At 50.6% G+C, this 21,962-nt stretch overlaps 1 protein-coding gene across 1 annotated transcript in view; it reads left to right on the top strand.

Moving 5' to 3' along the window:
• The window catches only part of LOC131208806 (protein apterous-like), a 57,187-nt gene that overhangs the window by 20,230 nt on the left and 14,995 nt on the right, over positions 1 to 21,962 (top strand). The window lies entirely within an intron of this gene.

The following is a 21,962-nucleotide window of genomic DNA, read 5'->3' as shown; positions in this document are numbered from 1 at the left end:
CGGCGCCTATTTCCCATGGTGCGGTGCATTTCAACCCCGCGAACCGGCGAAGTGCATTTAATTGAGATTAGACGCGGGGCCCTTTCCCTCGATCGGTTGCTCATTAGGACGACGTGGCCGAATGGGGGCAACGTGCGCCACCAATCAACATTGCGCCGCGTTGAACGAGTCGTTAAGATTGGTTAAACAAGTCATAAATACATAATTCAACACCGGGGCCCGGGCCCAGGCTTGGACAGCGTGGCGATTGCATTTTAATGCACCAATTAGACATTCTTCGGCTACCTCGAGCCTTGGTTTTCCCGTCCCCGTGATGGCGTCACCCGGGCCCCGGGGGGAGAGAAAGGATCATCTTCCCGTTCATCGGCGCCCTTCGGAGCGCGGGTTTCCATAATTCATGGCGGCCCTTCCACCTGCGCCACCGGCGGGAAATAGAGACGGAAGAAAAGGAACGATGATGCACCGCCTGGCCAATCGTCAACACTGCAACGGAGCGGAAAGACCCACCGAGCTCCGCCATTATCGATTGGAGCGCATCTTAACGACTATCGGCTTTTCGGCTCCCGTGGTTTTATGTCCTTCCCAAGGCACCGTGTCGTCGCCGAGTTGGGCCTTTCCGGAAATGGCTTTAATATTTTTGGTTTAATTTGTTCGGCTCTAATCTCTGCGCTGCGATCGGCAATTTGTTTTTAGTAGAAAAATCCTTGCCGCTGACCGTTGGTGGTGATTACAATATTTCGTTCGTTCGTTTCAACTTATGCTACCCGGTTGCAGCAGTGGGTGCCGATCGGAGCCCCGATCGAGTGCGTTCGGTGCCAATTAGCCGATGAAGATGTTGATCGTCGCCCTGCCTGTGAATTCGAGTACCGTTTTAATCTGATTACATCGCAACGAGGCACGCGGATCTACGATTACACACACCGTGCTCACCGTCTGCTCGTCTTTATTGTTCGCCGTGTTCGCCGAACGATCTGGCCACCGAGCACCGGGAGCGGGTTTATGTTTCGAGAAATTGCCTGCCGTAAAGTTTTGCTTCATAAAGTTTCATCAACCAACCGGAGCAACGATCCGAGACACAGCTTCCGTCTTACCCACCGACCCGGTGGCGAGTAACGCGATCCTCCGGGACGTCGATCGATCGATCGACTTTGCCGGTTCCGGTTCCCCGCCGGTCCGCGGGATGCATTTCGCTTAATCAACATCTCGACCGACCCCGTAGCCCGTAATAATCATCATCATCAGCGGCATTGCGGGGTCCGCGGGTCAATTGGCACATCATTTTCCCGGGGCGCATTATTAGTGGCCGCGGCCGGTTTCACGCACGGCGCGTGCTATGATGTGATAATTAGGGTGACAAATTTGATTATATGTACACAGGCCGACATGGTCGATCGCGTTCCTCGGGGGGCCGCCCAGGCGACAGATTGTTTGTTGCCATTAAAGCATTAGCCCGCCTTTGTGTGATGTTGCATGTTTCCGTCGCCGACCTGGCCTCGCACGGCCCGGCCCGGTGGCTGGCAGTAATTAACGTAACGGATCCGGATCTTTTCGTTGGCGAGCCGAGCGAGTTGTTTGTTATTAATATGATTATTTTGTGATTTCCGCGCCGAGATTAAGTGTCGAACACGCAGCACCGACCAACCGACGTAAGAAGCACAGTGGAAAGTACGGCCGGGAACGCCGGGAATGTCGGTCAGCAGTTGGGGTCCGTGGCAGCTCTTAATTTTCAGTAATTATGTCCGCATCCGCGACATCTCCGGGTGATGGGTGATTTTCACGCCCCACCGAAGAGCCTGGGCGTTGGAATGATAACGGCTGTGGCTTAGTGAACCACAATCGCACCCGCCACAAGTCACCCGAGTCGTCTAGGAAGGCCTCTCGGACCGAAACCTCTGGCACTTGGTTGGCCAGAACCCCGCCAAAATCCCAATGGCACTGTCGGCGTTGGGTACTGGGTCCAGTGTTCAGATTAGCTAATGTAGAGCGCGGTCCCAATTAAGATAGTGTGGGGTGTGAATTTGGTCACCGCAAACGATCTTCGTTTTGGCAAACTTCGATGCCTTCGAGCCTTAATGGGTGACGATTAAGATTAATTACGGCCAACGGATGGTGTTGTTAATTGCGACGTAAGTCGGGTTTCGGTTCCATTTGGAGCAGGAACCATTTAGCAACTGCCTCCGGTTGGGATTGAAATGTATTGTGTCATTAGAGCCGCCGACAAAGTTATCGTCGAGAAGACGAGGTTCCGTTCTTTGTTTGGTCTGAAACCCGCTACGAGATAGGAAGGCTAGACTTCGTTTCCGAGTGACGTCGGTGTTCGGTGAAGCGTGAAGTAGAAATAAGTAGCGCCCAACCAAGAGCACGTTAATCGTTCCGAAGCTCAGTGCAGTATGGCACTGTCCGGGCACCTTCCAGCTGGACGTCTAGACCGAGACAACCCGTTCGATACCGACTCACCGAATCTGGCCCACTCTGCTCGCTGTGTTACGGTGAAATAGTTTCAATAACAGAACGAAAGTCGGCTCCCTTCAAACCTTGATCTTCTCGGCCCAGCGTCAGCGTCAAGGTTCTTCTTGTGGCTCCGAGCGTCTTCTGGCGGCGGTGAAGGGCTTTGACATCGCGGTTCCAGCAACGGAGCGGAGGGCTCACCTTGCGTCGGCCGGCAATTATTTCATTAAACTTCACTTATTTGCTCGGGTAATTGTTCAATTACTAACCGACATTCCACACAAGTGCCGGCCTAGAAGTGATACGTCGGTGGGCCGCCACACCGACCGACCGCTCCTCGGTTTGGTCCTTGCCCCTTCACAGGTGGCGGCGCACGGCGTGCGCGATCAAGCGCGACCAACGTTCGGGTGACGCAAATTGCCCAGCCGTTGGCCACCTGAGGCCTGAGGCGTCCTGCCAAGCGTGCGCTTCCTTTACATCATCGCCGGGCCATCGAATAAAATGCCCGTTATTTCGCGGCGCGGCCCATTCCGAGGCAAAATGGCCGTGGCCAGGCCAGGCATTGCTATCAGTGATTAACACGACGGCGAGCCGGGGCTGAGCGTGAAATTCGAATTATTGTGCAATGAACTCGCGACGCAGACGATGGTGGGTCCAGAGCCTCGGTATTTGTCACCGTTGTCTGTCCGTCCGTCTCTGGGTCTTTGTTGTTCGGCAGACCGATTGGCGTAATTTTGATGTATCTGATGTACGAAGTACGATGTCCGCCAGCGAGTGGAATCTGGGCCCTCTGGGTCTTCGGATTTCATTCCATCAAACTGACAACTTTACTTGGGACAGCAATGCTATTCATAGATTCCACAGGTAACGTAACATAGGGAAAGACTGCGATATAGTCTGAGATCCTGTTGCAAACCTGCGAGATCCTTTTAGAAAACCTATCAAAACCAGAGTTTACGGTTGTGTTAAAAAACGTAAGCACATCCTATTGATGGATCCAATTCCTACAAAATCTAATCCCATTAGTTTAGTGCAAATCTGCTTTGAAAGTTTTTAAACATATTTTTGAAGTTTCTGAAAAGGTGAGCCCTAAAAAACGATTAATCAACTAATGCACTTTTGATTAAGTTTTTGGAACATTTGTTCCAAAACGCTGCTCGGCTCTACCTTTTTCATAAACTGTCATGCCCTCGTCTGATAGATTTTCAGGTTATTTATTTATTTCAGGTTGAGACACTTTTTCTTCTTTGGCGCTTCACAACCGCTGGGCGTTCTTGGCCTGCACTAGAGATATTTGTTAATATCTCTGATGCTATTTCCCAACAGTTCATTTTTACGGGCGGGATTGTTAAACCAGCGACAAAGATATAAAGGTTGAGACACTTAGAGATAACAATAGAAAATCTTAAAGCTCAATACAAAGAGCTTACAATACATGCAGAGACCAGAGCCCATGAATGAGAGCAATAATAAATCAACCAAAAATGCACCGAAAAAAGTTCATAACCGGTCAAGACTAGAGGACGATTAACTAGATATTTAGACACAAAACTTTCAACTCAGATTTAAAACGACTTTATATGATCCGTTCTGGTGTGGTTTGTCCAACAATTTGAGCACGTAGAAGTTTGAACATGAAAAGGGTCCAGGATACTAACCTCTTATGCACGAACCGCTTCAACCGTAGAGATAGTAGAGAGAACCTGAAATCTTATACGGAAAAGGAACGTTTCCTACGCGAAAAAAATATCACGCTACACTTGTTAAAATTGACAGACATACCATTGTAGTTAGACCATGAATTAGAAATATAGACTAGGGATAGAAGGTTCCTACAATCAGAATAATTATCAACTGGTAAAAATCGTTTCAGTTCCGAAATGGCTACCTTGAGGCACCAGACCAGCCACCTTGGAAAAGACATCAGACACAGGATCATTGAGTTTCAAAAGTTTTTCACAAGTGGAGTTAAGTTCGCATACGGCTTCAGGTCAAAAGCGGCACCAAAGTAAAGTTTAAATGACATCAAGTGCCGCGAAAGATTGCAATGGATGGACCGCAAATGGACCAGCCCAGCATTATGTTGGCGTTGTAAAAAGTATATACAAAAGGTTCCAAAACGGGGCCGTACTCCGAAGCTCGTCCATTTTCCGTCTTCCGTCTGCTTGGTGTGGTCATAGAAATGTTCGTCAATGTTTCGAAACAATACTTTCATTACGTATGTGCATATGTGTGGACCGCCACCGTGGCTCCGGCGTTGGCCGTAAATTTGCTTCCTAATCATAAAACCGGAGCCGGAGTTTTGGGTGGCTACGGTGGAGTCGGAAAGTAGGTAGGGTTGGCACTAGAACCCGCGTTCGTTCGCCGTTCGCCGTTCATTCATTCCAACTCGGGACTATTAATTTCACGAAGTGGTGCGTACAAAACTGTACCAACCTCGTAAACCTCGTTCCTTTCCTCGAATACAATGCAATTTTTCAGCGAACCTCCCCTTCCGATTTTAGGGGGCCCTCTGGTCGACAAGAAAAAAAAAACACTGGAAGACACAGTGGCCACAGTTGGCGGGTTTTGGGCCGCGCGCGAACGGGAGTCGGTGAAATATTACTACGCGCGCGACTTTTAATGCCAGTTGGCGAAGCTTGCGTTAGCTGAATGAAGCTGGTTCGCGATGGCTCACAGACCAAGTCTTTCGTCTTAGACAACCTGCGGCCCGGAAGAGAACTCCCGGCAGCCGCCCCTGAACTCGCGTGCTCCGCCAAAGCCGGCCACTTCCGTCTGGCGCTTGCAGCATTTGAAATTCAAACACCCGACCGCGGCGAATTATCATAAACGCGGGAAGCCGCCACGAGTTTTACGGCCACGTTTTGAGGCATTTTATTATTGATTTTAAAAGAAGAACATTTTGCACAGGGCCCCTGCGGCATGGCGCCAGAGAGTTTTGCCGGGGAGTTTAATGTCCGTTTCGGAGTTGCGTGTGCGCTGTCGCCGTGGGCCACCGTAATCTATGCGGCCACCGCAAGTGCCCTGGCCCCCGAGATGAAGATGTAGCCCGGCGCCACCCCCCGGATGCTCCGGTTGACTGCTCTCTGAGACCTCCGAGCGCGTGTGTGGTGGCTCCAGGGGTCACCGCGGGGTTAGACAATGGGGCCCAGGCGTAACGGGTTCACCCCCCACAGGGGGTTATGCTATCGCGGAGCGGAAGTACTGAGGGGTGGGGAAGCGAATGCCCTTTCGCTAAACGCCACGGAGACCTTTCGGACCTCCTCGAACCTCGGTGTTCATATTTTATCTCCCCGAAAACCATCTCGGGTATCTCGGGTTGAAGCCCAGCATGCAAGCACCCGGAGCATCGGAGAGTGTCTGGTGGCAGCATAGGTGAGGAGGACGGGCGGGTGCTGGGGGGGCAACCGGTCCCGGAGCGTCCACAATCTTCGAACATGTGTAGCTACACGGAGTATAAATAAAAGAGTTAGATAAATTTAATTTATCTTGATTTAAATATCATTTTCCCGTGTGGACGGGACCGGAGCCCGGGTCCGGGTTGGTCTGGCCACGTCGCCTACCGCCTTCCAGTCTTCTGCCCCCCCAAGGGCCCAGGTGACAACTTGATTCTCCGCACGCTCCGCTCGCTCGCTCGGCTAGTACACTTGTTGTCCGCGACCATTATGGGGACTCGCAGAAAACCGGAGCCTTTCCGTGTTCCGGACCTCGGACCTCGACACCTCGCTGGCCGCTTTTTTTTACGACCCCACGGGCTGGCCCCATGTTCTCTCCCGTTTGTCCCCGTCTTTTTCATCATCATAAATTACGGAAAATATTAATAAATAATACTCGGCTTTGGGTTGTTGGGTGTTGTGTTTTGCTTTTGTTTCCTTTGCTTTCGGGGGGGGGAGGTGCGCAATGAAAGTGGATATTTTACCACCCATTTCCCGCTGGCTCGGACCGGCCAAAGGCGGCTGGCGACAAAATGGTTTGGACCGAAATTTATGCGATTCGTTCGCGAGTTCTTCGGAGTTGCTGCATGATATACGGCGGGCCCACGGGTCCGGCTGTAGAGAACTCTGGGCGGCTGTGCAGATTACATGGCTATTAAACACGGCTGAACGTGGAGTGAACATGGAGCCAGCGACGAATGGTGCATTCTTAAAATGTTCTCGGTTCTCGGCCCCGGTTAGCCCGAGGGCCGCGCAGCCGCAAGTCGAAATGTTGTCCGAAATGCATTAAGCAGTTCAGGCTTCGGCTTCATCTTCTTGCTGGCCGTCTGGCTGATTGATGCAATATGCTTTCGAATGAGGGGCCCGCCTAGGGTTTCGTCACCTGAGACTGGAGCCACCGGCTTTCCGAGAAGCGCCTTTGGATAAGCAAATTTCGGAGATTACGCGCGAGAAAATGGCTTCATTATGCGCGGCGTCTAATGCGCGACGAAACTTTCGCCCGGCACGGCGTTTGCTAATGTTGCCCGGCGGGGGTGGGGTGCGGGGGTGAAATCGTCACCCACCAAATCCGGTGGCACGGTCCGGTGGCCACCGCCACCGGTGGGCGAATATCTCTACACCCATTAACGCCGGAGCGCCGATTGAATTAATGAGCAATTTACAAATTTTCCGCCGCCGGACTGTTTGGGGCGCACCGATTGATGGATTGGCCGCGGGTGCATCTGCCCGGCCATCTGCTGGGGGGGGGGGCTCTGCTGCTGCTGCTGCTACTGCTCATCAGAAAGTCAGATCCGAGGGCGCCGTCCGGGCGTGAAATGAGTTTAAAAGGTTTTGCTTCGCTTCGCCCCGAGGCGAGATTCGCTTTCGTGCCGAATCGTGACCGCTTTCTGGAGCTGGGTCACTCACCAGGCACCGAGCTAGAAGCCTCCGGTGTGACCATCTCGAAAACTGGCTGCCATTCTGGCTGTTTTACCTATATGCGGTCCCACTTCGGTCACGGAATCTTGTTCTCGTGGAGAACAAGATTGAGCCATTGAACCGCGGCGTATCTGCTCAATGACGCGGGCCACACGCGGGCTCTACCTGAGCGCGATACATAAATTCCCACGTGACCGCCCATAAACTACAGGCACAGTCGGAAGCCCGCGAGTTCGGCGCATCCTGAAAAATTCCGATTGCTTATCGGTTGCCGGCGGCGATCCCGGGGATCCCGACCCCCGACGCATCCGGCGCATAACAAATAATCGTAATAATCGTAATCAACCGTCATCAGCGTCATCATCGAGCCGATCATTACGATCATCTCGGAATCCCCCGATCGAACCCCGCGCTGCACGATGCGCTGTGTCCCCCGTTTGCAGCTGCACTCCGTCCGTCGCCGTCGCCGGTTTGGCCATTATAATTGAATGTTGAAATGATAATTTGACTTCTGCGGCGGTCGATGGCCAGTGTGCGATAGGCGAGAGAGAGAGAGAGCGAGAGAGAGAGGAAGTGAGAGAGAGAAGGAGAGAGAGACAAATGTCCTGTCAGTGGTCTGGCTTTTCTGGAGAGGATTCGAAGATATGGGAAAAGAGCGGGTCAAAAAGATGATCTTATACTTATACTTAGAAGATATAAGTTTCAACGTTTCAGGATTCTGTTTTGTGTCTTATTGTTGTTTAACTTTAATTTAATTTGCCATCCTCGTCAACATAAGCTCATATTTATGTAAAGTGACGGACAGGCTCTACGGAAATTGAAATGTCATATTTTGCTAGTGGCGAGACCTGCAAAATGGACCTGGAAAGAAGCACAACTGTGTGGTTCTCCGGTGTTTTAACCTGATAATATTCCCTGAGCCATCTTCAGTCCTGCCCTGAACCTTGCATCTCCGATCAGATCCGATGTTCCTGAAAGGTTGCTACTCTAACTTCGACAAAGTTTTGCACATGGATTTACGCTGACTTCAATGAAGCATTTGATAGAGTTTCGCTTAAAATAGTTACCTCAAAAATGGGCAACTTTGGTGAGGATTACCCGTGTAGTTCTAGGACTCGTGTTAGGATTAGTCTTAGACACCCTGTTTTCTGCATTCCCAAATGTCTTCCGTGTTCCCGAAGGTGGCAGCTTTGGTCCGCTTTTGTTTTTGCTGTTCTTCTCACTTGACGTCCTAAAACGCAATTTCGCTGGGATTGCTGTTCTTAGGCTTAGTTGTTGCGCTTTTACTTAATTACCTCATAAAAATACGCACTACCTTTTATGACGTACGGTCACTGGAGCATCGTAGACGGTTGTTCCTGGCCAGGTTTTCTCATTTTAGATCTCAAATTTAAGACTTCCCAAATGAACTCTAGCTCTTTGTCGTTCGTGAAACAATTTCTGGTCACTTCTTCGCTATAATATCTCCCTTAGTATTATTTAAAAATATATTTAATGGGGGTTGGTTGTGCTATCGGTTCTAAATTATTCGTTCTAAGTTTAGTCAATCACATTGGGTTTGGGAGAAAGAAATCCATTGTTTTCTCGGTAGGTAAATTACCGATCATACAGTTTCAAATTGATGCTCGTTTTAAAGCTGACACTTCACACTATAAAAAATTCTTCGACTAGTTTTTGTTTGTTCCATTCATTTGTGAGTTACAGGATGTTGATACACATGGTATTTATGGTGCCGATACGAAAAATTTTGATGTTCCTGAGTGATAAGGAAAGATCAAAAGAAGAGTATGAAAATAGTATGCTTTAAATTTTCACCAATGACGACAAATATTTCTATAAAAGAAGCATTTTGAAATTCAAATTTTCCAACAAACACTATATATTTAACGTAAATCGGACCATCGGAATCATTTCAAAAAGTTTGGAATTTCACACAAAAATAATGGATTTCGTGTTCCCCCATTCTTACACTTACTTTCTAATGTATTGACTAGGCTTAGTTTTGCCTTTAATTCTAAGTTAAGTCAATCATGTTATGCAGCCCGTTGACTCGGTCATCGTATGAAATCCAGAAACCGGTCACTTCTGAAAGATGCGGTCTATGGTTTTCATTTGGTAAATGCAGATAAATAACGGATTTATGGATGTTTAAATTGCTCAATCGACGGCGTAGTTTTCTTCACTCTATCGATTGGAGCACCACTTTTGGGCCTTCTCAAGGCGTTTTTTTCGCCCCTAAAATGCTCTTAGAACGCCGGCATCCCTGGCAGAGGTACCAGCTCGCGTCATAAACTCAACCAGCGCCAGGTTCGTTTGGTTCGCGGCCCGCTTCGCCGCCGACGTTTTATGGTTCCCCTCCGCGAGTTTGGGTACGATTCGAAAGTTCCATAAAAATGGTCGCCAAACTTGAGGCCGAGCTGCAGCGCCGGATGCAGTTCGCTGCGCCGGTGCACCAAACGGTGCACTGGAGCGGATGTGCCTCCGGGGGCCCCCCAATTCTTCGGATGGGTCGGTTCCGTCGGTCCGGTTTATGATATTTGTTGTTCCTTTGGTGTGCGCGTGCTATCAAGACGCGGTACACATACGAGTCCGAAATCGCTGGCCCTTTCCCCGATGGTGGCGCCACCGAACAGCATAAAACTGCCGAAGCTATGCGCCGCCGGCTACGGACGGACAGAAACCCATCGAACAATGCACCATTTTCAAACGCTTGCTTAACGACCGCTGGCAAATAATAATTTCCGGCGGTCCGGTCCGGCTGGACGTCCTTGGGCGCGAGAGGACACGAGAGGTTCGCAAATCGAACAACGTGGACATTCGTGGTTCGCGGCGCAATCCTCGCGACGCAGTCGGGCAGGTGAGACACCCCAAGACACCCAAGCGGGGCGATCGAAGGGGTGCCAAAAGGGGGCTACAACAACCGGCGGCCACCGGCCATCGGCGGTGAAACTCAATCCACCCCTCAGCAGAGGGAGCAGTAAAATTTATACACGGCGCGTGTTTTTTTGTTTTGTGGCTGTCTTTTGGGAACCGACCTCAACCTGTCAGCTCACCGACGGATGAGCATAAAAATGTGGCGGCGTAGAAGGGCGCCGAAGAATGACTCGCCTCGCTCAGATGTTAATCTTGCGTAAAACATGCGAGCATTTATTAGAGGAAGTACTTTATGTGCGCCGGACATGGGTGATTGCACGAACACCGTGGCTCCGGATGATCCCCTGCAAGACCGAGCTGCCCCGGGGTCTCAGAGGGGGGCGAGATGATCCGCCCGGGCCAGGGCTATACTTCAACCTGGACCGGATTGGACCGGAAAGCCCTGCTTTACGGGCGAGTGAGTGAAGTCGGTCCGGTCACGTATCTGAGCCATCACCATCACCGTCTTCAAATCATTTCCAACGCAACGCCGGTGTTATGAAGATGTTTATTCCGCTCGGTATCGGCCATTAATCCGGAGCAACATAACTCATAAGGAGAGCGAGAGAGCGAGAGAAAGAGAGAAAGAGAGAGAGAGAGAGAGTGTTTACGAGTGCGCATTATGAAAGATGCACTTCGGCGGACTTGTTGGGTGACAGTAAATTGTCCCACCGTACTGCCGATGAAGATGTCGCCTTTATGGGGCCGTGTCCCACTCGGGGTAGGGTGCCGCGGTGGGCTTATGATACCCAGCCAACCCTGGACCCCTTGATGGTCGCGTATCAGTTGCGTGATTCATGGCCTTTTAACAGCTTTATGATGTCTTCGTCGTCCGGTCCTCCGAAGTTCGCAGTGCTGGACATCAACCCACCGGGACCCATCGAAGCCGATTGACGGGGACAGATTTCGCCCGGGCGTTTGTTTTCGTTCGCTCCACACGCCGGCCCGGGACATGATAAATGAGTCAGCCGACTGTTTTCGATATGATTGATTTTTCTGTCAAAATCCAGCGAAGCACCTTCGTCGTCGTCGTCGTCGTCGGTGACATTGGTCCGGCCCGGGGGTTGTCCACTCGGGGCCCCGGTCCGGTTTGGGGACCCCAGCCGACGTTGACAGGTTGATAAAAGGTTGAAGACGGAAGGAAGGAAGGAAGGATATCGTTAGGCCGGTCGGTCAGTGTCTGTGAAGGCGAGCAGCTGGTTGGTGAAAGAAAAAGTTGTTTTTGCATGTCATTCGGCCGTTGTTCGGCGTCCCCGCCGATGGTGTAATCAAAACGATGTCAAATCCGATTTCGTCCGAGGCGTCGGCGAGCGATGTTTATTGCACGGCGCAGCGGGGTGCCCTCCCTAGTAGGTTGTTTTATGTTCTGTAGATTCTTTTGGTCGATTCCTTTTCCGTTCTTGTGTGACAAATTTTGGTTAGATTATTGTGATGGACATTTGTTTTTCCTCCTTCTTTTTTTACGAAGTACGCAGCGCTGTGAAAGAATATTAGAACGTGGACTTTAACTCATTGAAAGTGAGTGGTGAGGTTCTTAAACCAATGTTTTATGTTGGAAAATTAACAGAACTTTTTGAGAACGTCACGAAGCGCTGAACAGAACATGCTCTTGAAATGAACGACCGATGTCTGGCCCAAACCAATGATTCGCTCGATTCGAACCTTATTTTACCATTTTGTTTTTCATTCTGAATCGCACAAAAACAAAAGCTTTTTTCAATTTTTCAAGAACTAAATAATGTCATACTTTAAATATCAACGTCACATATTTAATTATGATAAAAGCTGTGAAAAGTATTCCGTTAAGGTTGCAAATTTAATTTCAATAACCATAGCGCAATACAGATAATGATTGATTGTTTGTTTGCTTGTTTGTCATCATTAGAAAAGACAGAACCGTATTAAGCACCAAATGAGGCACTGATCTACGCACGAGCCACGAAATGACCACGACTAAATATTCTAAAGTAATGTACAGCATACATCTGACTGCATCCTTACTCAATAAATTTTCGTGTAGTATTTGCGAATTTTGCAAAAGGAAAAAAAGATTCGTCCATTAATGCGATGATCAAGTTTTGAAAGGTTTGTGTTTCTGTTTGTCAACAAGTTTCGTGTTTTTCAAGAATTATTTATTTATTCATGAATATCTAGTATGTTTTCATCAAAGTAATCGTCTTCAGATATTATAAACTTGGGCAAATGCTTTTTTTCAATCTTCGAGGCACTTGAAAGAAATATTTTGGGTGATCTTGTTCTGCTTTTCCAGTACCAAAACCAAAAGCAAACTAATATTCGATCAAACTTCATTTTTCTACACATGTTTCGGCCTCGGTTCGTGCGGCACCTTCCATTGGGATAATTGGGAGCTTTGGTTTCTACGGCATAATAAACCATAAAAGGTTCTCAAATTAAAAAAAATCTTATTCATTAGTTCAAACCCTAACAAACCTTGAGTGCAAAATTTTAAGTTGTTGCGCCCAAAACGGCTCCGTCGGTTCTATCTTCCTTTTCTTATCCGGCTACAACCGCCGTGCGGGGTCTTGGTCTACATCAGCGACAATGTTAGTATTTGTTGCTTTCTGTGACGTTGTGTTTTACGGGCAAGGTTGTTCCCCGTCAACCCCTATCAAGCCGGTCTCGGGATTAAAACCCAGGCCAGAGCTGCGAACGACGAGCTCTACCGACTGCTCGATCAACGAGCGTATGTTCTCCGTGGTTCTGTCCGTTGTATAATAAAAATAATTAAAAAAATATCAAGTTCTTGATGCTTTTTGGGGAAAACAAGATTGTAGAACGGTCCTTAAAATGTTGAAAAATCCTTCGAAAAATATTCGACCGAATCACGGTTCACCATTTTCACGGGCTCTTCACCAAAGACCGATCGAGCTGCCGACGGACCGAACGAACAATTTCGACACCCATACAGCCATAGCGGCCTGAACAGCGCGTGTCCCTCGTTTTTGCACCATCACCTCGGCCATCAGCACACCAATGCACCAGTGCCAGGGTCGCCGGCCCGCGAAGGCTACAATTAATAGCAACATTAGAACCGGGCCCGGGGCCCGGGGTCTGGGCCTCGATTCGATCTTCGATCCTCTTCGAAGGATCCCCGACAACATGGTAAGGCAAGGCGCCTCGGCAAGACCGAACGGAAGCGCACTCGGGCGGGTCGGGCCGCGGCGGGGAGGCGGAACGAGGGAAATTTTTCATCTCAATATCGAACACTGACAACTTAATTAAAGGGCCCCGACAGGCCCCGGCCCGGGTGACGGTGGCGCAGGCGCAGGCTCAGGCGGCGATCAGGTGACACCGACTTGTACACAACTCCAACCTGGGTTGGGGGGTTGGGAAGTGGCTGCCCGAGGATGGATGGCGGTGCCAGGCGATGTTATAAATTATGCAAAGAAAAGTCGTTCCGCGCTGTTGTTGTCGCAGGGCAGGTGCCGGTTTTGGGACCCGGCCCCGGGGTTCCCGGGACCTTCGGAGCCGGCGCGGGACTGCCTTGTTATGGGGTCTAGTAGTTTTACGAGCCCATCCGACGCGCGCTTGTGTCCGTATGCTCTGTCGGAGTGATCGTGAACCGTTCAGTGACCGCCTGCCGTGAGAGGCGCGGGAGTCGGCGCCAAAGGGCCGCGCAAGATTTCGGAGATGCCTCTTTTGAAGATCATCGGCGGCGTCGTCGTCCGGAGCTGGTTAAAGTTTTATTGGGCGACCCATAAAGATTGGATCAAATCACCGCTGGCGCCTCGCGCCCGAGACTCGCAGTGTTTGATGAATTGGCCGTGCTAATTTAACGACCCGGTCGTGATTATGTGTGGGACAAAACCGCGGTCCGGTCCGCGTGGGTCGTGGGAGCTTCGGGATCTTTACGACACATCTCCCGGACACTCAAATCCCGGGCCGGGTGTTCCGTACCGTTCCCGGGGCGGGCATTAGCGGGGTAATTGTAATAGAATCACTCGTAAATCGCCATCATTTGAGGCACACGCCAAGCTAGTTTTGGGATGTCAAAAAATGGGAGCATTTACGGCCACGTTTTGGACATTAAACGGAGGACGGGATAAATTTGTAGCCTAAACGGTTCGGCGGACGATGACGCCGTGAAGAAGCAACACAACCAGTACACGATTCGCGGTTGCCGTCGTCGTTCTAATAAATCTTCGATTCCTTGCCTTTGGCCGACTCGGGGCTCTGCCTGGGGGAAAGAGTGTCATTAATTGATGATTCAATTTTTGGCCACGATCCGGTGGTCCCGATAAGCGCTGGAAGACCTGGATCACCCCGCATTCGACAGGGGCTTCGCCAAAGTAGAGATTAGTGTTCGCAGATTAGGCGTTGACAGGAAATGGCTTCACCTTACCGCCACCGATGAGGCTCCTGCCGCTGCTTTCGGGCCCATTCGCGCCAAATCGACAATTTATTCAAATGCCCAACTTCTCGACTTTTCTCTTCGTGAACTTTTTGTGACGTTCTGCGCCAAGAATTTATCCACAACGTAAGGCGCAGTGGAATGTGGCGCAAAGGTATGTCGCCGAATCTGTCGCCAGATCTCTCGCCGGGGTCTCGTCCTTATCGTCCTGATCTCCGCACCATTTCTTTTGGCCCTGAGCTGATGTGCTGAACGTAAGTTATGGACCCGAATCTCATTATTCGTCATTAACGGTGGCCCGGGCCCCGGCCGGAGTTATCACTTCGCTTGGCCGCGCACCTGGACCAGGTCCTCCCCTTCACCCCCCCCCCCCGGGTGGTGTGGTCCCTGCGTCGCTCACACAGCTCACTCAGAACGGCGAGTGTTCCGAGTGTGCGCCTCCGAAGCGCTGGGAACGCTGAGCTCGAATTCGGGCGGAGTTGGCCACGGCGGGCGGCGATTTGCCTCCGGCGCCGGATCCGGTGCCTGATCCGGATCCGCTGGAGGAAAAACCTCAAAACAGACTCCTTCCCAGCAGTTTCCCAGCCCTGCCAGCCAGGCGCAGAAACGCCCCGAAGTTCCCAGCCCGGAAACGGTGCGTCGGACCGGGCCCGGTTGTTTGGTGGGTTGCGGGGCGCGTCGAGGTTTCTGTGTCCTCTGACCCTTTGCGGGCTCCCTTCTGTGGGGGACTCCCCGTGGAGATAATGCGCCGGTATCGAAGCCCCGTCTCCGGTGCCTGGATTCCCCGGGGCCGAGGATTTGTCGGAGGATTGTCAATCACATCATCGCGGGGCCTTCGGGGCGTTCGGGAAACACAGGAAACAAACATACGTTTCTGTGTATGTGTTTTTTTGTGTCAGTGTGTGTGGTGTGAGCCTTTGTTGAGGTGGCCGGAATTCGGAAACCGACGTGAATCCCGAATCGAGAGAGGGTCCTGGGTTTGTTCCGGTTTGTTCGCGCGCATCAACGCGGATCGCAACGACGGCACGCAGCACGGCAGGGGTCCCCCCTCGGTCCCACCGCCAGGCCTTTCCACCACCCCATGGATGAATTGAATAAATTCGATAATTATCGGTATTTGTTTAAGGATAAACAGTGTCACGCACGGATGGGTTCGGACCGGAGCCCTGGACCGGGGAAAAGGATACCCGCGGTTTGTCAACCCCTCGCCGGGGTCACTGAGGGTCCCAGTGAGTGTGTGTTTGTTGCTTGTTTTCTTACCGCTGGGAACCACGATTGGAACGGGCGATGGTCGCGAACTGGACAACGGAACTGAAACGGCGAGGCAGGTGGGCGCGAGCGGCCTGGGTCCTGTTCCTTCCACGGTCATCAATCATAAATTTATTACAACACTCAAAAGGCGTCTCCAGTTTATGTCTCCATTACGATCCGGATCCGGGGACGCAGATTCGAGAGGTTCCTAAATCTGTTGGTAGGATTTTGGGCATCAACCGTCGATCGAACGACCCGGACTCCAACGGTCTTTTATGATTACGCCCTCTTCCCCTCCCTGCTATCCCTGTGGACCCCGGGGGCGCCCGTGTCTGCGCTTGCGCCCGAGCGCCATAAACTGCACGCCATAAACGTGGATTTGCATTTACGCAACGGGGGTCATCGACCATCGACCATCCAGTGGTTCGCCGGCCGAACGGCCCCCCAAAAACCACCCAAGGTGGGGTGGGTCTGAAGGGGGCTACCGACGCATGGGAACGCATATCGGCGGAGCGATCATCCTGCCTGCGAACACGCTGGCTTCCTTTCGGCCGCGGCGCGTCTGCTTATGGCGGGTTACGGCGCTACGAATCGTAATCGGATATCTCCGCTCGCTGAGGCTTGGCGGTCAGCGAGATCCACCCGAAGATCCTTATCATCCTTATGGCCGGCCGCACCCCACGTCGGGCCCCAACGGCACGAACAGTAACACGAAAATAGCATAGCACACACGTGTAAATATATCATCTGTAACGAGATTGCGAACCGTGTGTGCCGCCCGTTTGCCCCCGCCAGCCCCAGCCCCAGTTCCCCCCCGTGGCCCCGTCTCCCCTCAGAACACAACTTTGTGCGCGTCTCCGGCGCGCCTGGCGACACTCGCGCGCTGGATCGCTGCTATGATTTATGCTGCTGCACTTTCTGCAGTTTGCCGTACCATCAACCGTTTTGCAACCGTTTCGGTTGTTGTTGTTGTTGCTGTGGTGTTGCTTATGTGACCCCTATATGCTGCCAACGCCCCTGACGGATGGATGGATGGCAGAGCCTCGCCGGGAACCATATCTTACCGGTCGACGTTCCCCCCGCGGCGCAAGTCACGATCGGAATTTGCCGATTAGTTGCCGCCGTGCGGCGACCTTGCGCGAGTATCACGTTTCTCTGGCCTCGGTCCTGGCCCGAAGAATCGCCCTATAAATTAGAGGAGAGTCAGGACGAGCCCTCGGGTGTCGTAAATCAGACATTTTACCGACCGCGGCTGTGGCCGCGCCAGAAAGTGGACCGAAAATCCGTATCGCTCCCGCGTATCCCGGTCTCTGCCATTAATCCCTGGATCCATTCCATCAGGAGGCTAATTTATATTTCAATATAGCGTTCATTTTTATATCGAGTCTCCGGGTCGGGCGACAGTTCCCGGCCCGCTCGTGCGCTTTCTTGATCGTTCGCTACCGATCCGACGCGAACACAGCACTTTCCGGGAGGACGATCGCCGTTTAATCGTCGCCCGAAAACCCGTTGCCCGCTCTGCCGTGTGGCGGTTCTCTCGGCGACAGGTTCCGCGGGGAACAGCGCGCCGTGTTGACGCTCCGAAACAAGCCCGAAGCCCCGAAGCCGTCTGACAAGGCTGGCTTCGGAACCGGGGTCGGTCGGTTTTGTGTCGTTTTAGTGAGTTGTTTAGCGTTTATCAGATTCCTATCAGGGCACACACATGGACGGGACGCAGACAGCGGAGGCCCCTTCGAGAGGAGGGGTCCGATCCTTAGTCGGGTCGCGCGTATCGTACTACACCATCACGAGCGCCCGTGTTCTCCGTAGCTCGGCTCTCTTCCTTCTCGAGGTCTCCGCTTCGTGCCCCCGGCAAGTCTATCGCTTTATAAGAAAATCAATAAAAAATATCTTAATTTTAGATCTCAGCGCGTACACCGCTGGCTGCCTCCGTGGGCCTTTCTTTAGCGAGGCTCGACCCGGGAGTGATTTGTGCTCGCTACGTGGATCGGTACCTCAACACGATCGCCGTGTTGGACCTTCACGTTTCCACCTGAACCCTGGCCTGGACGGAAAGCTTTAGGGAATCGTTTAAGAAATAATTTACGGTTATTATTGCCGAGTGAGTGAGTGATCGCCGGGTTTTGGGGCGCTCGATATGATCTCCCGCGGCCCGCCTGGCGTGGCGTGGCGTGAAGTTACGGGAACTAGTGAAATGGAGCCTTAGGGCCTCTGGGTCGGGTGTCTGTTTTCGTTCCCGGAAGAAAAAAAAAATGAAATCTCGAGGAATCGTGGGAGAGCTTTCGAACGGCCGACGAAAGGTCGTCGTCGTCCGCTTGTCACCAACTTACGGTAATGGATGTTTACGGAGGATTTTGTGAGCATCAACTGGCACCCCCCGGGGTGGTAAAAAGCGACACTAACCTTGCCCCTCGCGCCAGGTTGCGGTGAATGTAAATGATCGCACTCCTAGGAAGGATCGGATGCGTGGTTTGCGCAAACGACCGACGAGCTTTAACGACACTCCAGCAGCGCAACAACCTGTCCCGTGCCAGGAAGCTACGGAGCTTACCGGAGACCCATTACCGGCGGTCCCAGTCAGGGATTACCTGTTGCGGTTTGTTCTTCGTTTTTTTCTCTCTATTTACCGGCCACCTATCGGCAGATTATTGCCGGTACGCCGCACACCACACAGCGATTCGCACGATCATTTTGTGGTGGCCATAAATCGCCCAGCCAGACATTGATCCATAAATTTTGACATACGCGACGATCCGCGCGGGGTTATGATCGGGCGAACGGGTTGGTCGTAAATCTGTCACACGTGCCCGCGCGCGCACGCGCTCGTTTTAGTTCGATTCGAGCGCGACGATTGGACAAAATGGAGCCCGAAATACGGTTGGTTGAATCGAAACGACTGCAAGTTGGTTGGTACAATGACGGCAATGAACAAATGGTTCCTTGTCCCACACTCTGTTAATGGCCCCGATACCTCGGTACCGACCCCATCATTAGCGCTAAAGTGAACTGAACAGAATGGCTTACCGACCTTACTGGGTGAAGAGCAATCGAAATTAAAACTGCTCGAAAACTGCTCGAAAACTGCTCGAAAACTGCTCGAAACTGCTCGAATCACCGCTAAGTAGCTCCCCTGGCATGCAAAACCTAAACCAATCGCCCCAGTAACAACAAGCCTCCTAGAGTAGACGATTTATGTTGGGCCCCCTTTTTAAGTGTGGCAAACAAAATGCAAACGGCCAAAATGTCGGCCGTTCGCAGAAACGAGCGAGCCGATTTGGGACCGAGCCATTTAAACGCATCTTGGGCACAGCATTTCCGAAAGTAATAAAGCTTACATTTACGACAAATAAATCATTCCCTCGGCCCCGGCCCTCGGTTGGGGCGGCAAGCTGGCGTAAACGGGCCCGGGCGAACCGAAAAAATGAAATAAACTAAAATGAAATTAAATGAAATGACGGCGGCTCACGGGCTGGCTGGCCCTCCGAGAAGCGCAGGGCAATGAATTCAGCGCTGTGCGGAGATCCGTATCCGCGGCAGTGGCTTCACCTCGGCTGCTGTCTCCGGTGGTGGTGGTGGTGGCACCGAAAACCGGAACGAATCCGTGTTCGGTTCGGCCACACCGGCGAGGGGATTATGATGAATGTTTGCGCCCGAGACATTCGTCTTCCGTGAACGGGTACATGATTTACGGATATCTCAATTTAGATATCATATTTTACAGTTCGCCACCCTTCTCGTCCCAACCACCGAGAAAAGCGGCGGGGAAAGGTGGCGGCGGTGAATGATAAATTTCCCCTCGTGTGTTCTCGAGCCAGCGCAAGACGCAAGTCTTCGGTGCGGTCCTTTGCGTGTGTACGGTGCAAGGGAAATTTGATCCTCGAATCAGGGGGCTTGGCTCTCCGCTGGAGCAGTGGCTGGGTACGAGACTGCCTCGACCAATCACACCACACCCCGGGAATGGGTTCGGGACGCGCCTCTTTGGGAACGCAGTCCTCAGGAGTCAGGAGTGTCCTCAAGAAAGGAGAGAGAAGCTGTGCAGTGAATGATCGACAGGACAAGGAAGGACAAACAAACGCTCAAAGCAGATGTGTTTTGGCCGCCGCCGCCGCCGAGTGAATCTCACCAAAAAAACACTGCACTTCCCAAACCATCTCCCTGGCATGTGTGTGCAGTTTATAAATCATTCCTGACCCCGCGGCACCGCGCAACGGAAGCATATCTCTTGCTCTGAGCTGTGACCCCAGCAGAAGGAACCATGAGACGCGCGCAAGTCGCGCGGATTAGTGCGCGGTGAGTTTATTGTTTTCCCGGAATCAGGGCAAATTTTTCATCAGAATAACAAATAAACATTCCATTCCGTTCCGGCGTCTTCGTCTCGAGTGGGATGCGATGATCATTATCGTTCGCATTAGTGAGTCGCCCGTTGTGGGCCGTTTTTGTTGTTGGATACTGTTGTTAAACCGTGGTGTGCATAAGTTAGATCGGAATCGCGGCGGTAAAACGGTTCACTGTGCCCCGTCGTTGTTATTAACAATGTTTGAATTTTCACACCTAGCTGCAACAAAAAGGGCTGGTGCGCACGCGCCCGCCTTTTACTGATAGGTGACTGAAGATGAGACACTATTTAGTGGGGTTTCTTTTCGCTGGTAGATGGTGGTCCCGTTGATAGAATAGTCGGTGAAGCTAGTTGTTTTCACGTAGCTCTAGTCTGGGTTCGGTTTTCGTTGTAGGACCCAAGACCGCTTGGCGGTTGAAATTGCCCGATAAGAGATGAAGAATTACTTATCACGGCAGAGAGCTAAAGAAAAGAAAGAGAAATGATGCAGCCTCTGTTTTGGTTTGTAGAGATAGATTCTAATCGGTGAAACAAAATAAATGAAATAAATCAGAACTTCAATAGTGAACTGGCGATCAACGAAATACGAAAATTAACAATACGAGTAGTCCGTTCGAGTCAAATTAAGTATTCAAAACTATGAAAAAGGAAGCAGTCACTAAAGACAGATATAAGATTGGGAAAAAAGAAATCCACCATTTTTGCTTGAATTTCAATTTTTTTTAAAGATGTTTCCGATGGTACGATTTGCGTCAAATATGCACCGTTTTGATGGCAAATGTGTTGCATTTTTAAAGGTACTTCGATAATGCCTCTTTTGTACATCCATCGACTCGTACTGGACTGGCAGCCATTGTACAGGGTGGGGTATTTAGTGTTAGGAATTTAGCGATCACATGACTTTTAAAACGCCAAACTTTATTATGGAAATTGTGATCATTTAGTATAAACTTAGATATTTACGAAACGGGACGCTATACGTTTGCAGAAAATAAGAAAATAATAAAAGTAGACAAATCATTGAAGCAAATTGGAGCTGAAAACTTAACAACGACATTTGGTTCTAACGGAACGGCGTTACGTGCCATACAACGAAAGCCACAATCGATATATTGCGCCCCATCGTCAGAAATCGAATAATTAGGAGAAATGGTGTTATGAATTGGCCTTCAATAAGTTGTGATTTAACGCCTTTGGATTATTATCTATCGGAAGCGGTGAAAGACAAATGTTACGCGCAACAAACCCGCAACCATTCACGACCTCACGACCCAAATTCAAATTGCCGAGACAATCGAAAATGTACTCAACATTTAATCGGAATTATTTTTCATAAATAAGCAACATGAATCAACCTTTCAAATGAATATTCAAAAAGGGAAAAATATTTAGCTGTTTTCTTTTTATAGTCAAATGAAATGTAAAATTTTTAAATTCACCACCTGGTCGGATGCGGCATGAAAGTATTTTCAAACATGTATTTTATAGTAGATCCCATCAAATTTTGAATTCTACAAACAATACGAAGTGTCCGTTCGAGCCAAATTAAATATGCAAGACTATAAAAACGTGAACTGGAACTAAAAGCAGATATTATTTTTTATGTCGTGCACTCGTGCACTCGAAAGCCGAAGCCGTTTCTCTAGTAAATAAAGCCTACAAGTTTTAGCATACAATAAAAATAATTGTTGAACTACAAAATGACTTGACTCAATGTCTTAAGGTCTTTCGGTGTAGGAAATTATTGTTTTGTATTATTTTTCGGTTGCTTTCGTATGGTGAGCTAGAC

Source organism: Anopheles bellator, chromosome 2, assembly GCF_943735745.2.
Source record: "Anopheles bellator chromosome 2, idAnoBellAS_SP24_06.2, whole genome shotgun sequence".
NCBI classification, from domain to species: domain Eukaryota; kingdom Metazoa; phylum Arthropoda; class Insecta; order Diptera; family Culicidae; genus Anopheles; species Anopheles bellator.
Note: the sequence above shows the minus strand (reverse complement) of the source record. Positions and strands in the feature narration are given on the sequence as shown.